At 37.3% G+C, this 22,051-nt stretch overlaps 1 protein-coding gene across 5 annotated transcripts in view; it reads right to left on the bottom strand.

The window, feature by feature from the left end:
* Positions 1–22,051, bottom strand: part of USF3 (upstream transcription factor family member 3) — a 50,651-nt gene that overhangs the window by 25,466 nt on the left and 3,134 nt on the right. The window contains exons 1-2 of one of the 5 annotated variants that reach the window (XM_055316455.1): positions 14,608–14,722; positions 13,573–13,725 (exon numbers count right to left, since the gene is read on the bottom strand). The exons of 2 other annotated variants lie outside the window; for them this stretch is intronic. The gene's annotated coding sequence lies outside the window, so the exon portion shown is untranslated. Of the gene's footprint in view, positions 1–13,564; positions 13,939–14,607; positions 14,723–22,051 lie in introns of those variants that run through there. 2 more of the 5 variants (XM_055316456.1, XM_055316457.1) reach the window with 2 other exon arrangements.

The raw sequence follows: 22,051 nt of genomic DNA, 5'->3' as shown, positions 1-22,051 counted from the left end.
AAAGAACACTTATTGAAATAATAAACTATATAATATTGTCATACATCCTTGTCCATGGATTCATTAACCTCCAAATAAGGAAATGTTACTTTTAATACAATATTTATATAATTAAATACGAATCTTGCTACAAAATATTTTAAAATATTTAAAGTGCCACCATGAATTTTTAAAGAAAAATTTCAAAATGTTAATTAGTAATCTATGAATTACTGTTTTTTATAGGAAGAAAGAATTGTTGCTGAATTTAGTTAAATCCAACGGTTCTCAAAGCATAGTTCTGAGATCAACTGCATCAAAATCACAACTTTTAAAAGTCTGCTTTTGACCCTTGCAGGAAAATTTACACATGGTAAAATGCACAATTCTTAAGTGTTAGCATTCAGTGAGTGCTGACTAATGCACACACCTGTGTGCCCAACTCCTATCAAGGTACAGAACATTACCATCACTGAGTAAGTTCTCAACATTACATCATGAGTAAGTTCTCATGACATTACCTAATGGATACCTTCCCCTACACCCACAAAGACAACCAGTGTTCTCATTTTTTTTCAGCACTGAACTTTATAATGCATTAACTGAGGATTCTGTTGTGTCAAGCTTTCACTAAGCATAATGTTTCTGAAATGTATTCAGCAGTTTGTTCCTTTTTATTGCTGAGATTCAATGTATAATTGTGTGGGAGTTTATAGTTCAGTTTGTTTACTCACTTTTCTGTTGATGAACACCTGGGCTGTGTTTTGGCCACTATGAATAAAGTTTTGGCCACCCATGAACATTCTTGTGTAACATTTTTCATGGATATAGTCTTTCTGTTGAGTAAATATCTAGGAATGGAAATGCTTATTATACACCCTACAGTTCTACTCCTAAGGATCTACCCAAGAGAAAAAAAGTATCTCCACAAAAAAGACTTCTGCAGATTTTATTTATTTGAAAGAGAGCGAGAGCAAGAGAGATGGAGAAGCAGACTCGCTCGCCCCGGAGTGGAGAGCCTGATGCAAGGCGCGATCCCAGGACCCTGAACCGAGATCATAACTTGAGCTGAAGACAGATGCTTAACCAACTGAGCCACCCAGGTGCCCCCTCAAAAAGACTTCTATAAGAAGGTTTGTCACACTTTCCCCAGAGTGACAGTACCATTTTGCACTCCCACCCAAAATTAAGAGTTCAGGTTCCTCCAAATCCTTCCAACACTGGGTTGTGTCTGCCTGCCTATTCATTTCAACCATTCTGGTCGTTATATAGTAGAATCTCATTATAGTTCAATTTTCATTTCCTACATGACTGCTAATATTGAATACTTTTTTAATGTGCATCTCAAGACCATTTGTAGGTCTTATTTTGTCTGCTCATATCTTTTTGCCAGTTTTTAAAATTGGATTGTTTATCCTTTTATTATTGACTTATAGAAAATCTTCATATATACTGAGTACTTATATCTTCTGGATATTTGTCCTTTGTCTGAAATATAATTTGCAGATATTTTCTCCCATTATGTGGTATACCTATGCATTTTCTTAATTGTGTCTTTTGGTAAGCAAAAGTTCTTTTTTTTTAAATATTTTATTTAGTTATTCATGAAAGACAGAGAGAGAGGCAGAGACACAGGCAGTGGGAGAAGCAGGCTCCATGCAGGGAGCCTGATGTGGGACTTGATCCCAGGACTCCAGGATCACACCCTGGGCCGAAGGCAGATGCTAAACCACTGAGCCACCCAGGGATTCCCAAGCAAAAGTTCTTGATGAAGTAAAACTTATACTAATTTTTAATTTATGATGATTCCTTTTGTGGCCTAAGAAACCTTTACTCATCCCCAAGATATTCTCCTATGATTGCTTCTACAGGGTTTATGATATTGTCATATTTAGATCAATGATCCATAATATATAAGGCAGGAGGTAGGGGCTAAAATTCATTTTTTTTCCATAGGATTAGTTGTCCCAACACCATTTGTTGAAAGGATTTCCTTTCCTCAATGGTTACTTTATTAAAAATCAAATGTGTATTATTACTGCAGTTCCATTTCTAGGCTCTCTGTTCTTTTGTATCTTTTCTGAGCTTCCTTATGCTACTACCACACAGTACTGACTAAGCATATGTTTAAAATATAGATTCCAAAAAATAAAATAAAATATAGATTCCTATGCCCCACCCTAGACCTAGTGAATTGGAATCTTAGGAAGGACAAGTCCAGAAATATGATGTTCTAACTAGCTTCCTAGTTGATTTTTTTGGACTATAAAGTTTGAGAAGTGCATTATTTTAATACTGTTCCTCTAAAACTGATACAAATCAATAAGCTCACAAACCAATGAATCCACATGAGAACAACAGTGAACCTGGAATTAGGGAAATGAGCTCTCTAGATTTGCTACTCAAAAGCTAGGTATCATTTTATTTATCACCACTTAGGGCCCAAATTTCTTAACATGTAAAACAGAGGAGAGGGCTAGACTCAATCATAGGTATGGATTGAATGCCCACACCGTCTAGGAATTATAAAGATGAAAAAGGCAAGTCTTCCCTTAGGAAGAACACAGTCTAGATCAGGGCTTTCCAAAAGAACTTTGTGCAGTGGAAATATTCTATATCTGTGCTGTCCATATGGTTGCCGTTGATCACATATGGGTATTATTAAATGCTTGAAATGTGGCTAGTGAGACCATGGAATTAACTTTTAATTTTATGTAATTTTAAGTAATTTAAATTAAATAGTTACATGTAGCTAGCGGTTACCATATTGGGCAGCACAGGGAATTTTAAAAATCATTTAAAAGAAGATAAATTTAAAACTTGGTTAACAAATGTCAACTTCCTAGTTTTGATATATGTCACTACTAGGGAAAAGAACATCACTAGTGCATGGATTCAATAGTACATAACATTTTTGTAACTTTGAATCTATAATTATTTTATTTATTGATTTTTTGGTTTTTAAACTATAATTATTTTTTGTTTTTATCAATTTGCCAACATATAGTATAACACACAGTGCTCATCTCATCATGTGCCCTCCTTAAAGTCTGTCACCCAAATACCGTACTCCCCACACCCCCCTCCCCTTCTGCAAACGTTTGTTTGTTTCCCAGAGTTAGGAGTCTCTCATGGTTTGTCTTCCTCTGTAATTCTTCCCCAGTTTTCCCCCCTTCCCTTATGGTCCCTTTCACTATTATATTCCACATATGAGTGAAACCATACGGTAACTGTCTTTCTCCGACTAACTTATTTCATTTAGCATAATACCCTCCAGTTCTGTGGAAGTAAATGGTAGGTATTCATCCTTTCTGATGGCTGAGGAATATTCCATTGTGTATATATATATATATATATATATACACACACACCACATCTTCTTTATACATTCATCTGTTGAAGAACATCATGGCTCCTTCCACAGTTTGGCTATTGTGATCATTGCTGCTATAAACATTGGGGTGCAGGTGTCCCATCATTTCACAACACCTGTATCTTTGGGGTAAATACCCAGTAGTGCATGGATATTAATTAGCTTAGCTGTGGTAATCATTTCATAATGTATAAATAGATATCAGATGTTTTCTCACTGTATACCTTAAATATATACAATATTTGTCAATGATACCTTAATAAAACTGGCAAAAATACATGTTTATATTCAAAAGTGTACTTTTACCTCACAGATTGCTGGTGGGAATGTAAAATGATATCATCATTTTGGAAAACAGTTTGGCAGTTCCTCAACTAGGTAAAACACAGAATCACTCTATGATCCAGTGATGCCACCTAGGTATATACCCAAAAGAACTGAAAAAAACTTCACACAAAAACTTGTACACAGATGTTTGTTGCAGCAATACTCATAATAGCTAGTGAACTGAAACAAGCCCAATGCCCATGTGAATAACGAATGGATATGTAAAATGTGCTATGTCCACACAAGAGAATATTATGCAGCGATACAAAGATATAAAGTACAGATACATGCTTCAGCCTGGGTAACACATGAAAACATTATGTTAAGTGAAAGAAGCCTGACACAAAAGGTCACATACTGTATAATTCCATTTATATGAAATGCCCAGAAGCAAATCCATAGAGACAGAAAGTAGATTTGTGGTTGTCAGGAGTGGGGAGAGGGAACAAAGGGTGATGGCTAATGGGTAGGAGTTTCTTTTAGGGATGATGCTCTTGAACTGGATTGTGATGACTGCAGAACTTTGTCAATGTGCTCAAAAGCACTGAATTATATGCTTTAAAAGAATGAGTTTGGGATCCCTGGGTGGTGCAGCGGTTTAGTGCCTGCCTTTGGCACGGGGCACGATCCTGGAGACCCAGGATCGAATCCCACGTCGGGCTCCCTGCATGGAGCCTGCTTCTCCCTCTGCCTGTGTCTCTGCCTCTCTCTCTCTCTGTGTGACTATCATGAATAAATAAATAAAATCTTTAAAAAAAAATAAAAGAGTGAGTTTTGTGACACATGAATTATACCTTAATAAAAAATATAGATAAAAAAGGGAAAAAAAAGGGAAAGCAAAAAATTGTGGTACAAATATAAAATGTTTGACATCTCCAGATTTAATCAATGCTCTGTTCATAAACACTTTAAAAATTATTTTGAGACAAATAATGATATAATTATTTTATATATACAACCTCATCTCATATTCACTAATTTATAAGGTAAGTGGCATTGAAATAATTTAGTAATTTGTCCACATCACACAGCTAAATGGTGAGGCAGGATTCTAATTTAATACTATCTGACTCTACTAAGTCCTTAACTATTTTCATAGTGCTTCTCTACCTCCTCTACCCCCTGCAGCAAAAAAAAAAGAAAAAAGAAAAGAAAACACAAAACACATTTTAGCAAAACCATGTCTTCAACTATTATATTCCTTCTGTTTCAATTTATATCTTATTGTCTTGAACAATAAGTGGTAATATCTAGCCCAGAAAACTTATTTTCTCATAAGGTCCCTGCTCACAGAAAAGAAAACCTCAATCAGAGGCCATATGCAAATAAAAAGCAACTTGATTTATAGTTTTCTCATAAAACAAAATATTCAAATAATCTGCTTTAGACAGGTGTTAAATTTTTGAAATAGAATTCTACTGTCAGGCACTATTTAGAAAAACTGAAAAGAAAAAAGAGGGTTCACAATTTTAAAAACTACTACAAATCTACAGTAACCAAGATAGTGTGGTACTGGCATAAAGAAAGACACACAGATCGATGGAATCGAATTAAGAGCCCAAAAATAAACCCTTATATTTGTGGCGAAGTAGTTTTCAACAAGGATGCCAAAACCATTCAATGGGGGAACAAACATTTGTTTTCAACAAATGATTCTGGGGGCAATGAGATATTCACATGCAAGAGAATAAAGTTAGATCCCTATCTTATAACACATGCAAAAATTAACTTGGAAAGAATCATCAAAAAAAAAAAAAAAGAAAGAAAGAATCATATCATGGCTCAACATAATAGCTAACACTTTAAAACTCTTAGATATGAAACCAAAAGCACAACAACACAAGAAAAAATAAATATATTAGATTTCAAAATTAAAGATTTTTCATGCTCAGAGGAACCATCAAGAAAGTGAAAAAAATAATCCATAGAATGGGAGAAAATATTGACAAATCAGGTCTCTAATAAGGAAACTGTATATAGGCTATGTAAAGAACTCTTACAAGTCAATAATTAAAAGACAACCCCCCCCAAAAAAAACCACAACCCAATTTGGGGCGCCTGGATGGCTCCATTGGTTGGGTGTCTCCCTTCGGCTCAGGTCATGATCCTGGAGTCCTAGGATTGAGTCCTGTATCAGGCTCCCTACTCAGTGGGGAGCCTGCTTCTCCCCCAGCTCTGTCCCCTGTTCATGTTCTCTCGCTTGCTCACTTTCTCAAATAAATAAAATCTTAAAAAAGAAAAAAAGGCAACCCAATTTAAAAATGGGCACAAAATCTGAATAGATGTTTCTCCAAGGAAAATATAAAAACGGCCAATAAACATGAAAAGATGTTCAGTAACATTAGCCATTAGGAAAATATAAATAAAAATCATGTATTGTGCACCTGGGTGGCTCAGTCAGTTAAGCATCTGCCTTTGGCTTAGGTCATGATCTCAGGGTCCTGGGGTGGAGCCCAACCTATCATGGGGTTCCCTGCTCAGTGGGGAGTCTGCTTTTCCCTCTCCCTCTGCACTCCCTCCACTCTGCCCTGATCATGCTCTCTTTATCAAATAAATAAATAAAATCTTAAAAAACAAAAAACAAACATGTGAGATATGACCTCACATCTGCTAAGATGGCTAAAATAAAAATGACAATCCATAACAAGTATTGGTGAAAATGTAGAGAAATTGGAGCTCTCATATATTGCTGGTGGGATTAAAAAGTGGTACCGCCACTATGGAACAATTTGGCAGTTCCTCAAAATATTACACATAGTTACCATATGACCAAGCATTTCTACTCCTAGATATTATCAAGATAACTGAAAACAATTGTTCACATACAAAAACTTGTACATGAAGATTCATGCAGGAATATTCGTCATCTCGAGAAAGAGAAAATCCAAATGCATATGAACTGATGAAGGGATAAATAAATTGTGATATATTCACACAACAGAATATAACTCAACAATAAAAAGGAAAGAAGTACTGATACATTCTACAGCATGGATGAACTTTGAAAACATCATGCAATGTGAAGGAAGCCAACCACAGAAAACTGCATATTGTATGATCCCATCTACTTTAAATTCTAGAACATGAAAATTTATAGAGATTGAAAGTAAATTAGTGTTTGCCAGGAGCTGAGGAAGATGAGGAATGTCTGCTAAGGGGTCTGGGAGTATAGGGAAAGTGTTTGTTCTTTTGGCGATGATGAGATGTTTTAAAATTAGATTATAGTGATGGTTTTACAACTCTGCAAATATACTAAAAACCAATGAATTTCACTTTAAACTTTATGGTATGTGAATTGTATCTCAATCATTCTGTTTAAAAAGGAAAAGAAACTGTTTGATGCAAATCTCTTTGGGTAATTTGAAATTCTCGTTCATCTTTTTCATCAGTTTATTATGTGAAGCTCAGAAACACCCAGAGTGTAAACTACTGAATCTGAGATTCTCACAGCCTGGATTCGCTATTCATAGGCCCAGTTTCAATCTATTTTCATGGCATGGAATAGCAGGAATCAGTGGATTCAGGGTGATTTTTCTCCTGACAGGACTTTTAACTGCTCTCATCCCCCACTGAAGACAGCCCCCTCCTCATTGTACAGTTCCATGTCTCTGTTTCCTAAATTTAAAAAACCCAGAACTTATGAAGGTTTAAATTTTTTAATTAAAAAAATCTATTTATACATCTAATTGTTTTCAGTATAAAATTCTATCTCATTACCAATCATCCCCAATTTTCCTACTACAGAGGAAATGTGAAGCTACCAAAAATAAGTACTAGCATTTTAAAATAGGTCTAATTGTTCAGGGGCAAATTGTGTTTTCTTTCCACCAAGAACCAAATTAGTGGTAAAGATTAAATTCTGTCTTCGATACAATGAAGAGAAATCTAACTCTTAGCATCAAGTTTTCAAATTAGAATTAAAAGGTCTTAGTTGAAAACATTTTTTGGCACATTGCTTAAACATAATTTGTCCATAGTTTGTGGGAAATCTTTTTAACCGCTATACTTAATTCCATGTTATTGTTGCTTAATGTATTTTTAAGTATTTACAATTATTTATAATGTTTTATGGAATGCTTACATAGGCAGTTTTTAAATGTGTTCTATTTCTTTATCTGAGATCTCTAGCAAATCCTTAGCTCTCTCCAATCAAAATGACTTAACCCACTGAACTAGAACATGACCCATGGAAATGATAACATAACAAAGCTTAAATCTCTGGTCTGAGTCACAGCCATTTATATCCCTAATGTAATTGAAATAAATATAATTTTATACTCTATAACTGCTTATTTAACAGTTTTTAACACTTTCCTTATAATAAAAAGAACATATACCTAGAAAACAAAGCCAGACATAAAGAAAAAAATGAAACTACTCTCAATCACATCACTTGACCAGAATTCACAAGAATTATTGCTGATGTTCTTATATATTTCTGATGGATTTTTTTTCTGAATAAGACTGATTTTTTACAAATGTTAGACCATAAGCAATTTTGCATTCTACACTTTACTTGAGGTGAGCATTTCTGTCATTAAATATACAAAATTGTGATTATAGTTTTTATGTTTGACATTATGGACACATATGCTCTAATTTCTTATTTAATGCTTTAGGCATCTTTGCTTTCCGTATTGTGCTGTATGAGTTATTATTTGCATTTACCACCTTCAGCATATTTTAAGTTAAGAACCCTCTACCTAGAATGTCTTACTACCTGGTCTACCTATTCTACTCACTATATCATGAAATCTGGCACATCTGTGTTATATAGTTCAGAGATAGCACAGGGTGCTTTTTAGAGCCCAAAGAATCCTTCCTTTCTGTTTGGTTTCAGCAGCTGCTTTCCATCATGGTGGGTAGTTGAGGACTTATAAATTTATGAGTGTACTATGTTGTCTTCTGCTTTGTGTAACTGCTATCAGAAGTCCTCATTTCTTCTGCCATTACAGACATCTTACGTCCTCTAACAGTATCTGTTGGCTCCTTCCTGTCACTCGTATCACCATCCATGCTTGGTGCTTAATTAGTCAGGGTGGTTCCCAAATGCCAACCCAGAGATACTACAACATATAAAAGAAAAGGAAATGAACAAAGTCCTGCCCCTGGAGCTTTCACTGTGAAGTTGAATCAAACTGTCCCTCAAGAAAAAGAAATAAGCCAAAGGTTTTAAATGCTTATTTGCAAACTATACAAGCAACCAATTTGTTTAAAAATTATTTTAAGGGCAGCCAGGGTGGCTCATCAGTTTAGCACCACCTTCGGCCCAGGGTGTGATCCTGGATGCCCAGAATCAAGTCCCACATCAGGCTCCCTGCATGGAGCCTGCTTCTCCCTCTGCCTGTGTCTCTGCCGAGATCTCTCTCTCTGTGTCTCCCATGATTAAATAAATCTTTAAAATAAAAAATAAATAAATAAATAAATTTCAAAGAGTACAGAAATATATAAAGTTAAATGGAAAAGTTATTCTGCTCTACAATCATGCTTTCCAGGAATACCCACTGTAAACAGTTTGGAATTTGTTAGATCCTTTTCTTGCTCTTACCCATACAAACTACAAACACTCCTGGCTAAGAAATTATATCTAGATTTCATGCATTAAGTTTTAAAAACTCGGGGTGCCGAGTGGCTCAGTCAGTTGAATGTTCAACTCTTGACTTTGGCTCAGGTGATAATATAGGGGTTGTGGGATCGAGCCCCACATCAGGCTCTGCACTCAGCAGGGGAGTCTGCTTGAGATTATCTCTCCCTCCCCAACTTCTTCCTAAAATAAATAATCTTTAAAAAATTCAGTTGTAAAAGTAATCCTTGCTCTTTGTAAAAATTTTTAAAAGCACAAAGTATATGAAGTATGAACACCCCTCTGCTTTTAACAGTCTGGTGGTTTAATTCCAGACATTTTACCTATTAAGTCCAAACAATTACGTATGTACAGGACATATTAGTAACTGTAACACTAAAAGAGCAGGACACATAAAATGCAATAACTACAAAATACCTTCCATTGCCAATACAAATCTCTATGGGGTGATCCTGCTCCTTGGGTAAAATTTAGGGTGGATCCCATGACTTTACTGATCACAATTATACAATAAAAGTCCTGTAGTCATTTTTAGTCACAATCCATTGAGAATATTTCAATATGGTTCCTTTGATGTGGGTAATGCTTCTCCCAATACTATCTCTTACATTCTCTCCCCAACCCCCAGCATCTGCTTCTGTCCTTAAGGCTCCAGTCTCTTTCTGCTGAGGTCACCCTGCCGCTGATGGAAGGCCTGTGGCAGAGTACCCAGATCAACTCCTCCTGACATACTGTGGACCCATATCTGTTACCTCTCTGATGCAGAAACATGTACCTCTCTGATGCAACAATGTCTAGAAACTTACTATATAAGTCATATTCATGTATGTGCAAAGGGACATTATTCAAGGATATGTTTTTTAAGATTTTAAAATTTATTTATCATGAGAGACAGAGAGAGGCAGCAAGAGAAGCAGGCTTCCTGTGGGAGCCCAGGATCCCAGGATCATCCCCTGAGCCAAAGGCAGACAATCAACCACTGAGCCACCCAGGCACCCCAAAGACATTCTTTATAAAATTGTTTCAAGTAGCAAAGGACAAGGAAACACCCCAAAAGTTCATCAAAAGAATTTTTTTTTTTTTTTTTTTTTTTTTAGGAGGAGAATGATTAGGGGCACTCAGGTGGCAGTTAGGCAGCTGACCCTTGGTTTTGGCTCAGATCATGACCTTGGGGTTGTGAGATTAAACTCTGTATCAGGCTCCACGCTCAGCTGGGAGTCTGCTTGGGAGTCAATCTCTCTCGCCCTCTGCCCCTCCTCACTGTTAAATAAATAAAGAGGGGTGCCTAGGTAGCTTACTTGGTTGAGCGTCAACTCTTGGTTTTGGTTCAGTTCATGATCTCAGGGTCATGTGATTGAGCCCCTGGGCTGGGGTCTGCACTCAGCAGAGTCAGCTTGAGATTTTCTCCCTCTGCTCCTCCCCACCTCCCCCCCCCCACACTCTCTCTCTAATAAATACATAAAATCTTTTTAAAAAGAATGATTAAATATGTCACAGTATTATTTTGAATCATCTGAAATTGCCCACATTTGACCTTTTCTCCCTCTAGAAACTACATGTCAGATGGTTCAATCTAAAATAGATTGAATCGGGCAGCCCGGGTGGCTCGGCGGTTTAGCACCGCCTTCAGCCCAGGGTGTGGTCCTCTGGAGACCCAAGATCAAGTCCCACGTCAGGCTCCCTGCATGGAGCCTGCTTCTTCCTCTGCCCGAGTCTCTGCTTCTCTCTCTCTCATGAATAAATAAATAAAATCTTTAAATAAATAAATTGGATTGAATCATAATGTCTAAATATTCAATCTAAATATATATGTATGTACATATGTGTAATATAAATAAAATGTATGTATATATGTATAATTATAAAATGGGCTGTATTGTGTCTCCCCTAAATTCATGTTTAAGTCCTAAACCCTAGTACCCTGGAATGTGACTGCATCTGGAGATAGGGTCATTAGAGGTAATTAAATTAAAATGGGTCATTAGAGTGGACCCTAATTTAGTATGACTAGTGTCCTTATAAGAAAAGGAGATTAAGGGGTGCATTCGTGGCTCAGTCAGTTGAGCTTCCGTCTTCAGCCCAGGTCATGATCTCAGGGTCCTGAGATGGAGCCCCAAGTCGGGCTCCCTGCTCAGTGGGGGGTCTGCTCCTCCCTCACTCTCCTTCTGCCCCTACTCGTGTGCTTTCTCTCTTGCTCACGCTTTCTCTCAAATAAATAAAATCTTTTTAAAAAGAAAAAAAGAAAAGGAGATTAAAACACAGACCACACAGACATGGGAATGCCCCAGTGAAGACATTCACTCCAAGAAGGCACCCATCTACAAGTCAAGAGGAGAGGCCTCAGAAGAAATCAAACCCGCTGACACCTTGATCTTGGACTTCTAGCCTCCAGAGCTACAAGAAAACATTTCTTGTTTAAGCTGCCCAGTCTGTGGTATTTTATGGCAGCCCTAGCAAACTATATTTTATATATAGTATATATAAATATACATATATATACACACACACCCATATACATATATATTTATATGTATATATTTTTTTATTTAAAAAGCTATAAACTTATACATAATACCTATCCTCTGGGATGGGGAGAAGAATATATATGTATATGTTACAAATGCACAGAATTTCTTTTTGAAAAGGGGAATAGGGAAAGGGCATGAGAAAAACCTACTGTATATCCTTATATAGAATTTTAATCCTCTGCCACATGTATGTATTTTCTCTTCTATAGTATGAATTAACTTTTCAGTCTTTCTAACAAATGTATTTAAGACTATAATATTTACTCAAGGTACAATTTTGTCAATCGCCGAATAGTCATTAATTTCTAAATAGTATGTAGTTTCAGCTAAATTTTAAATTATTTTAAAAAATACTATACTGAAAAACAAAAAAGTAAATACTACCCCAACTACATCCGTTTTTTGTGGGGAAGAAATTAAAGTCCCCACCACCATCTATTCTGTTTTACTCTCCTAGTTGGGAATCAATTTGATACCAATTTTCTTGATATTATCACATGCACATAAATTTTTTATAAAAATGAAATCATTCCATATATGTCACTCTGAAACATGCTTTATTTTCAGTTAGAAATATAAACATCTTTCTAGGTAAGTAAATATCAATTTACCTTATTCTTTCTAATATGTACATAGTGTTATGTAGCACAGAGCCATACTTTATTTAGCTGTTCTCCACTGACCAATACTCATTTTTTCCCTTTTCCTCTTTTATTATTTTTGCTACTAAAGACAATCCTGAAAAAAAGACTGCAATCAACATCTTTTGAGCTCTTCTCAGTCCAAAGGGCAACAAGATATCTTATTATTGTTTATCTTTCATCTCCTTGATGACTAGTGAGACTGAATACCCTTTCACATGTTATGAATCCTTTATATTTTTTTCTGTGATTTGCTTTTTATCTTGACTTCTTCTTCCTTGTAATTTCAACTTTCACATCCTCTTCAACCTGAGTTGAAATAAAGTTTTCCAAGTAGTTGTATTTCTTTTTTTGGCTCCACCTTTGTTAATTTATATGTGTGTATGTGAACTGTTCCCTTGTATTATGATTGGCAATAAATAGTACCTAATTTTTAGGGGTGCCTGGCTGGTCAGTCAGTAGAGCATGCGGTTCTTGATCTCAGGGTAATGAGTTCAAGCCCCACGTTTGGGTGTGGAGGTTACCTAAATAAACTTTTTTCAAAAAGTATCTAATTTTTAGAATTTGAGAGTTTCTTTACAGCCCTCTTACGTGATGTATTTTTGTTAAGTGTTACATGAGTATTTGAGAAGAGTGTGTATTATTATCTCCTTAGGTAAAAAGTTATATTAAATATTTTTAAAAGTCAATGTTTGCTCTTTGGAATAAATTTTGATAACGAATTACTGTGCATTTTCTTCTACTCAACATTTGCCCCCAGAGCATGCATATTTCTTTTTAAAACTTCTGCATTATTTTGTTTTATATTTGTCTGAAGTCACCCCAGCTGGAGATTTGGTTCTATACCATCTAAGAGCCTTTTTTGAAAAAAAGAAGGGGAAAAAAAAGAGAGAGAATTTATTCCAGTCATATTTATTGTAAATATTGTCCCTGATGGTCATATTCTGTTCTCTCCCCACCACCATTCTTTTACTTTTCCTTGCCTCATACTTTATTTTCCTCAATACCTGTTTTCCTACTTTATCTGCTTGATTTATGAATCACCCTAACGATTTTGAGAAACATACTACAGTGGACATTTATTTGGTATTTTCTCCTCTCCACTTCATGAAATTCCCCCATTTTCACTTACGTATGTACCTCTAAATCAGCCCTTGTGCTTCAGTGGTAGTGGCTGGCAGGTCTTGGCAAGTGACTTTTTTTTTTCTGGGCACAGTGACTGGTCTCAAATTGGTCCAAACATAACAAACTTCAGGACTTTTCTTTGATGGTGTGGGTAGCTATGCTCTTTCCCTTTCCAATTTAAAGAGAAAACATATAATTTCAAATACAGACATCTTGCAAAAGAAAGAAGCCAGTTTAAGGATGAAAGTGTACACAAAGAAAAGCAAAGCTGAGAGGATAAAGCTGAGAGAAAAGGAACTGCTTATTGATAAAGTATCTTAATATTAAAATTTAAATATATTTTCTTCCTATTAAAACAGTATGATCTCCTCCCCTCCCACTAAAAGTTTTAACATACTCTATGTTACCCACCAACTGTCCACTGCCCATCTCCCATGCCAGACACTTACTACAATTGTGTAGAATTTTAGCTCTAGAGTGGTTAGTTCTCCTAGAATTATTTTGCAAGTCCAATAGCTCATAATTTTCTTCTTTGTCCTCTTGTACCATATTTTAGAAGAACTCCTTGGTTTCATTATCTAGTTCATTAGTCATCTACTATAACTATGCTGCTATTCAGCCTGCTACCGAAGTTTTTATTTCAGAAAACATGTTTCCAATTTCCAAAAACTTTCTTGTTCTCATTTCTTAGAGAAATGAGCACTCATTGCTATTTTATGGAGATTACATGCTCTCAAACTTTTTAGGATATTTTTGTACAAAATGTTATCTTTTGTCTATTATATTCAATTTGTTTTCTCAAAGGTCAATTCCTCCTTCTGTTCAGCTTAAAGTCACTTTTTCTTGATGAAAGAGTGGTTTTCCTTAAATATTTAGTGAGAGTCAGTTAACTGAATTGGCAGATGAAGCTGGTTTCCCTAACACAGTGGTTCTCAATTCTGCATGCACTACAGAAGTCATCTTTTTAAAGAAAGCTCCCTATTTGATTTTAATGTGTATCTACTACTAAGAATCAGTACTTTAATACATGTAAAAATTACTCTTCTCTACCATGAATGTCCACGCTGAGTTTAAGAGTTCTGGCTGATGGGCATCCCGGGTGGCTCAGCAGTTTGGCACCACTTTCAGCCCAGGGCTTGATCCTGGAGACCCGGGATTGAGTCCCACGTTGGGCTCCCTGTATGGAGCTTGTTTCTCCCTCTGCCTGTGTCTCTGCCTCTCTCTCTGTGTCTCTCATGAATAAATAAATAAAATCTTAAAAAAAAAAAGAGTTCTGGGTGAGCATATGGGTGGCTCAGTCAGTTAAGTATCTGCCTTCGGCTCAGGCCACCATCCCACGGTCTTGGGATGGAATCCTGCATTGGGCCCCCTATTCTGAGGGGAGCCTGCTTCTCCCTCTCCCTCTGCCTGACATTCGCTCTGCTTGTGTGCAAGCTCTCTCTGTCAAATAAATAGACAAAATCTTAAAAAAAAAAAAGAGTTCTGGCTATCAAAATTATCACTCATTGATGGATGAGGTAAACAACTAGATGAGTGCCTTCTGAAGAAAGGAGCACCATTCACAGTGAAAACTGGAAGTTCTCTAAAGTATAACCCTGATTCTCTCTCTGCCCCTAAAGTCCATGATGGAGATACCCTCAATTCATAGAAATATGTGCTAGTAGCTTAGCCCTGTGAGTAGGCGCTGTAATTAGGTATTCTAATTGCCCTGCTATGGTTGTTCTGAAGTCTACTAATTAATTACCTTTGACCATTGCTATGGTCTGAAAGTTTGTGTCTCCCCAAAATTCATATGTTGAAATCCTAACCCCCAAGGTGATGGTATTAGTAGGCAGGGCCTTTGGGAAATGTTGAGGTCGTGAGAGCAAAGTCCTCGTGAATGGGATTAGTGCCCTTATGAAACAAGGCATGGAAAGCTTGTCTGTTCCATGTTAGGGTACAGCATGAAGTAGGTAGTCTACAATCTAGAAGGCCTTCACCAGAATCCAACCATGCTGGCACCATGATTTGGACTTCCAGCCTCCAAAACTGTGAGAAATAAATGTCTTTTGTTTACAAGTCACCCAGTCTATACTTTGTTAGAGCAGCTTGAACAGATGAACAGACTAAGACAGTCAACCTCTACCCTCTCCTACTTTTCAAAGTATCTGAGCTTTGGGATTTTTCCAGAATTGCAGTGGGAAAACTCACTTTCCTACTGTTTCCCCTTTATGTCCATATTGGGTTCCAGATTTCTCCACACTGTATGGTTTTGCCATCAACCTGATCCCATATGCACTGCATTTTTCATAAATTCTTCAATGTTTTTGATCTTTAGATGACACTCTTCCCAGCTTTTGAACACTAATAATGGCTGGCAGGTGTTCTTATTTTCCTATTTTTAATTCTTTTTGTTACTTAACTAGATTTTTTTAAAGATTATTTATTTTAAGGGGTGGGGCAGAAGGAGGAGAAAGAGTCTCAAGTGGACTCTGCTGAGTGCAGAGCCCAATGCACAGCTCAATCTCATGACCCTGAGATCATGACCTGAGCGGAAACCAAGAGTCGGTCTCTCAACCAACCACACAACCCAGGTGCCTTAGATTTCTTCATTATATAAATAAAACACCCTAAATTAAACGACTTAGATCACATTAAAGGATTTAAGCTATAAAAGATGTAGTCTCCCACACCAACTTTCCTCCTGAAATTTCCTGTTAACAAGACTCGAGTAATTACTGCTACATTACTATTCTTCCTTTTCCACACTCTATTCTTTGGAAGCAGGTACTAAGTCTAACCCTCATTCAACAAGAAGGGAACTAATACCCACCTCTTGGAGAAGGGAGTATCTAATATACTCCCTAATATATATATATATATATATATATATATACATATATATATATATATTATAATATATAAAAAATATATTTTTTACAATTATTCTGCAAAGGAGATTTCTCTTCTCCCCCAATTTATTTATTCAATCATTTATTTATATCAGTATGGAGTCAAGGAAATGATTTATCCTTGTGTTAAAATAGAATGCTACAGTTATTTGTTGTTAAAATTGTTCAAGCTCTGGTCATTGGGGACTCTTTCAGGCTGGCTCCTATATCCTTTTCACATACCCTCACCTCTCTCTCACCCTCATTTTTTTTAGTGCTTCCTTACTTTTTTGCACTATATGATGCTCTGGGCTCATCTTGTGATATGTATCTTATTGGTTCTGTTTCTCTGGAGAACGCTAATATAGTAGGTAATCAGTAAGTACGTTGGTGAAGGAGTGAAAGACTGAGGCAGGGTGCAGGAATTTTTTAAGGCCCCGAAAGTAATTCTGAGGCAAAGTCACTCTAATCACTATAATACCCCCATATACTTGCTACCTCATATTAATGAATGAATGGTATAGGTGATGGGAATAGCCTTTGATATCAGACCTATAATCAAATCTTAAAGCTGACATTCACTAGCTATTTGATTTTAAAGTAAGTATTCCTGGGGCCCCTGGGTGGTTCAGTTGGTTAAGTGTCTGCCTTTGGCTCAAGTCATGATCTCAAGATTGGAATCGAGCCTCATGTTGGGCTCCATGCTCAGTGGGGAGCCTGCTTCTCCCTCTGCCTCTGCCCCTCCCCCTGCTCATGTGTGCTCTCTCTCTCATGTGCTCACTCTCTCAAATAAATAAAGTCTTAAGAAAAAATAAAGTAAGTATTCCTTGGGGTGCCTGGCTGGCTCAGTCCATGGAGTGTGTGACTCTTGATCTCAGAGTTATAGGTTCAAGCCCCATGATGGGTGTAGAGATTAGTTAAAAATAATAATAATTGTTTTAAGTTCCTCCATAAAAAAATAAAATAAGTATTCCTTGAAGTCCTGGCATCCTCACATTTAAAACTGAGAGACTATCACCATCATCTGGGAGGGCTGTTGTGAGTTTACATGTTAAAACATTTAATGGATCAAGCAAAGTGTTTGGTACACAGCAAGAGTTCACTACACAATAGTTGCCTTTTTCCATTTCCCCCCTAATTCACTGGTAAGACAGAGTCACCTAGTGTGAGTTCCTTAACTGTATCCTACATATACCCTAAGAGACCTCTGCCCGTGCATCTGTCCCTTCAGCCCACCAGAACATCCTAAAGCTAACTCTATGGTAGGACTCTATACTTGATTCCTTTCTCTTTAGCACTTCATTTCTTCTTAGCCATTTCTCTTTTGCTTCCAAACTATGGAGCTTATTAAATAAGAATTCACTGTCTTTTCTATCCTCTGAAGCTTCTCATCTTTCCTTCATTGGCCAATCCTTCCTAAACCCCGGGCAGAGTCTTCTGATTGTTTCCACCAACCAAAACTGCTTTCTTAGAGATGAGGACTACTGTTGTCCACATCAGAGGTCTTTCTCTGCCTTCCCCTCCTCTCTGCAGGACTGGAGGCTGCTGCTGCTGTTTTTTCCCCACATTTTCTCTCCTACGTTCCCTTCCTTGTCCCCAATTATGCATCATCTTTCTCTAACACGAATCCCTGTCTCTCACTTTGACTTCCAAGGCTCAATACTGTTTGCTTTTCTATTTGCTTTCTCTCTACATACTTCCAAACAGTTTCTGTGTAAAAGGCATTACTTTTTTATAATAAAGCCAACTTTCAACACAGATCTTGCTCCAAACCTTTGGTTAGGCAACTTCTCTTCAGAACATTTCATTTCAATACCAATTAACAGGTTTTTGCAACATGTTGAATTGCTTTGCCTCTTAAGACTTTCTTCCAATTTCTCCATTTTGTCAATGACACCAAAACTTTAACCTGGCTCTAAACCCAAAAATAATCTATAAATTTTCTCACCAAATCCTATCAATTCTTTTCACAATGCTCATCTCCTCCTGTTTTTTCCTACCATCTCAGATTAGGCCCTGTTTTATACATGTCTGGCTCTTTTTTTTTTTTAATTTTAATTTTTTTTTTTTAATTCATGAGACAGAGAGAGAGAGAGAGAGAGAGAGAGAGAGAGAGAGAGAAAAGCAGGCTCCCTAAGGGGATCCTCATGTGGGACTCAATCCCAGGACCCCGGGATCAGGCCCTGAGCCAAAGGCAGATGCTCACCACTGAGCCACCCAGGCGTCCCCAAGTCTTTTTAGCTCCCAGTCTTTCACCTATTCTTCCATGGTTTCATATTTCAATGTCTTGGTAATCTTTCCAATTCATGGTACTCAACATGTACCTCCCCTGCTCCAGAATCCACAGTACTATTTTCTACCATCTACTGTTTCAAATTCAAACTCTTGGGTCTTAGCTTTCATGACTCTACCTAACACCATCTTCTTCACTGGCCAGTCTCACTCATCCACTTACACTTACTACAACACACACACACACACACACACACACACACACACACACACACAGGAGCAGGGCTATCAAGCTAATCATGCCATCTACCCTTCCCTCCTCTGCCCTCCAGACAGGTTCTTCCCTGTGCTCCTTATCAGCTGTTAATTTTTTTGCTAAATCTTGCTATTTGCCCACTGAAATGACCTTTCCACTTTGCTTAGCTTTTTCAAATGCTATTAACCCTTTGAGGCCCAGTGCAAGTCCGTTCTCCTCTCTAAAACTTTCCCTAATATTTCCAGCTAACACTAAACCTGCTACCTTTGTTCTGGATTCTATCATTCTCACTTCTTAGTAATCTTGTTACATAATATCTCTTCTCTCTCATATATATATATATATATATATTTTTAATTTATGATAGGCACACAGTGAGAGAGAGAGAGGCAGAGACACAGGCAGAGGGAGAAGCAGGCTCCATGCACCGGGAGCCCGACGTGGGATTCGATCCCGGGTCTCCAGGATCGCGCCCTGGGCCAAAGGCAGGCACCAAACCACTGCGCCACCCAGGGATCCCTCTCTCATATATTATTAACTTCTCCTTCTCTGTTAGTCCTTTTCTATTAAAATACATTCTTATTCCATTTTTTTTTCTTCATTTAAAAGGCAAAAAAAATTTCTCTGACCTTGCAACACCTTCTGTGTGTTCCCATTATTTCTCCCTCCCACCCATCAGGCTTCTTGAACAAGTAATTTATACTCAATGTCCCTTCTTCCTCACTTACCATCCACTCTTCTGCTCACCATTACCTGGCTTTTATTTATTAAACTGCTTGCAAAAGATCTCCACATTATCAAAATCCGATGAACTCTATAGGAAATATCTGTTGTTTTTGGCTTTATGACAACAATACCTAAGTTTTCCTTTGGAGACCCTCTCTGCCTGATTTCTGAGATCTGACAGGACCATCAAACATGAGCTTATCTCTGGGGTGGGCCCAGGGATGACCAATAAGACCATGCAAGGCAGGAAGGTGGCTAGAGCTGAGTTAGCCCCATAGGCCCATATAATCTTAGAAGCTGCTGTCCCTAGGCCGTTCCAAGGGTTGATTATTCTGCTTTTCCTCACTTCTGTGAGCATACCCAATATCTATCCATAAATCTACCCATAAATTTTCTGCTTCAGTTAGCCAAAGGCAATTTCTATTGCTCATAACCTAAGAGAAATTATAGTGGAGGTGGAAGTGGTACCTCTAATGGTTACACCTCAACTTTCTTCTCCCTGTCTCCTTTCACCATGACTCCTGCTGTAAGAAATTATAATAGCTAAGGTGAGAAAGCTTTCAACCAGAGACCCAGTAACAGCTTCACTAAGTGCGAGGTAAGGTTATCTGGGGCTCCACATAGAGCCAGGCAATAGTTAAAAGGGAAAGTACAGGAGCACAGATGGAAACTGGAAGAATCCTGGGGTGCCTCTTTGTACTAACACTAGCAGTGAAGTAACCAGTAGACTACTGCTACCCCACATAGGCAAGACCTGTAAGGGCTCAAAGCAATTGGGAATAAAAGTTTGTCTGACTCCAAAGTCCATACTCTTTAACATAGCACTTTCCACTGATATCCATCTATTTTCAGCACCTTAATTAAGAAATGCTCCCTCTCATTTCCAGCCTTTGTACATGTTAGTTTGTGTGGAATGTTCGTATCAACCTTCCAACTGAAAACTCCTAATTATCCTTTTTGAAACTTTCTCTGATCCCTAGAGATTAGTCCCAAACATCCTGACATAATATTCCACAAAGTCTTAACATGAAATATAATCTACATGCTTTTTTTAATTAATTAATTAATTAATTAATTGATTAATTAATGATAGTCACAGAGAGAGAGAGAGGCAGAGACATAGGAAGAGGGAGAAGCAGGCTCCATGCACCGGGAGCCCGATGTGGGATTCGATCCCGGGTCTTCAGGATCGCGCCCTGGGCCAAAGGCAGGCGCCAAACCACTGCGCCACCCAGGGATCCCCATAATCTACATGCTTACTGGTTTTTCCCACTAGCCTGTTAGGCTTCTAAATGGTAGAAACCACATCTTTTAGGTTTGTATCCTCAACAATTAGTACTCAATATATGGGAGTAATAAATGTCTATTGGAAGAATATCTGGTCTTTCTTAATTTTCCATAGTGGATAGAAAATTAGATTTGGGGTACTTATGTTTAAATTAGCATCTAATGAATACTGTGTTCAGTCCCTTAATTATTTGACATGGTATTCTCCAATCCTTCGTATAAGTCTAAAAACTTCTTAAGAGCTGAGTTCTCCATGTTTACTATTTCTGCATTCTCTTTAGCACCTATGAGTATTAGGCACATGGTAAGCACTCAATAAATGCTTGATGAACTGAATTTAAAACACAGTATTAGCACATTAATAGGAGTAACTTATCATGCTCTACTGATCTAATTAAAAGATCTGGCCTTCTGTAGTACAATTGTACTCATACGGAAACTTTAATGAGAAAAAGAAAAATTATCCAATTGGACAGTTAAAAGCCTTTCTCTTAGTGAGAGTTCCACAAATATTTTATGGACAACAAGAGTCAACTTCTAGAGCTCAGGGTAAAAGACTGTATATCCCCACACATATTGGAAGGAAGATTACAAGTTTGAGGGATCTGCCACAACTGTAATTACTTAAATTCCACTAACCCTTAACAAGTTCCTAATGTAAGTATAAGACATAAGAATATTTAATAGCAAATCACTCAATGTCAAATTAACCTACGTTAAAGATGTATAGGGCTGTTTCTCCATTATATATAACAATGACAGTCATTTATTCATTCAACAAACATTTACTAAGTCCCTACTAATGACAAGTGTTACCTTAGGTCCTAAAATTACAAAGATGGGGGCACCTGGCTGGCTCAGTCATAGAGCATGCGACTCTTGATCTCAGGGTTGGAAGTTCAAACCCCACATTGGCTGTAGAGATTGCTCAAAAATAAAATCTTTTAAAAATAAATAAAATTACAAAGACGAAGAGAACACAGTTCCTATGTTGGGGTTTCTAGCTTTGCTATGTGGCAATGGTATTTAAAAATACAATGTAATGGGTGTGGAACCTAATTTAAAGAAAAAATACAACGTAGAGTTGCTCAACATGGAGGCTCGAGGCAACAGTCTGGTGGAA

The sequence above is a fragment of the Nyctereutes procyonoides genome, unplaced genomic scaffold (genome assembly GCF_905146905.1).
Source record: "Nyctereutes procyonoides isolate TBG_1078 unplaced genomic scaffold, NYPRO_anot_genome, whole genome shotgun sequence".
Classification (NCBI taxonomy): domain Eukaryota; kingdom Metazoa; phylum Chordata; class Mammalia; order Carnivora; family Canidae; genus Nyctereutes; species Nyctereutes procyonoides.
This window is presented reverse-complemented; position numbering and strand designations above follow the sequence as displayed.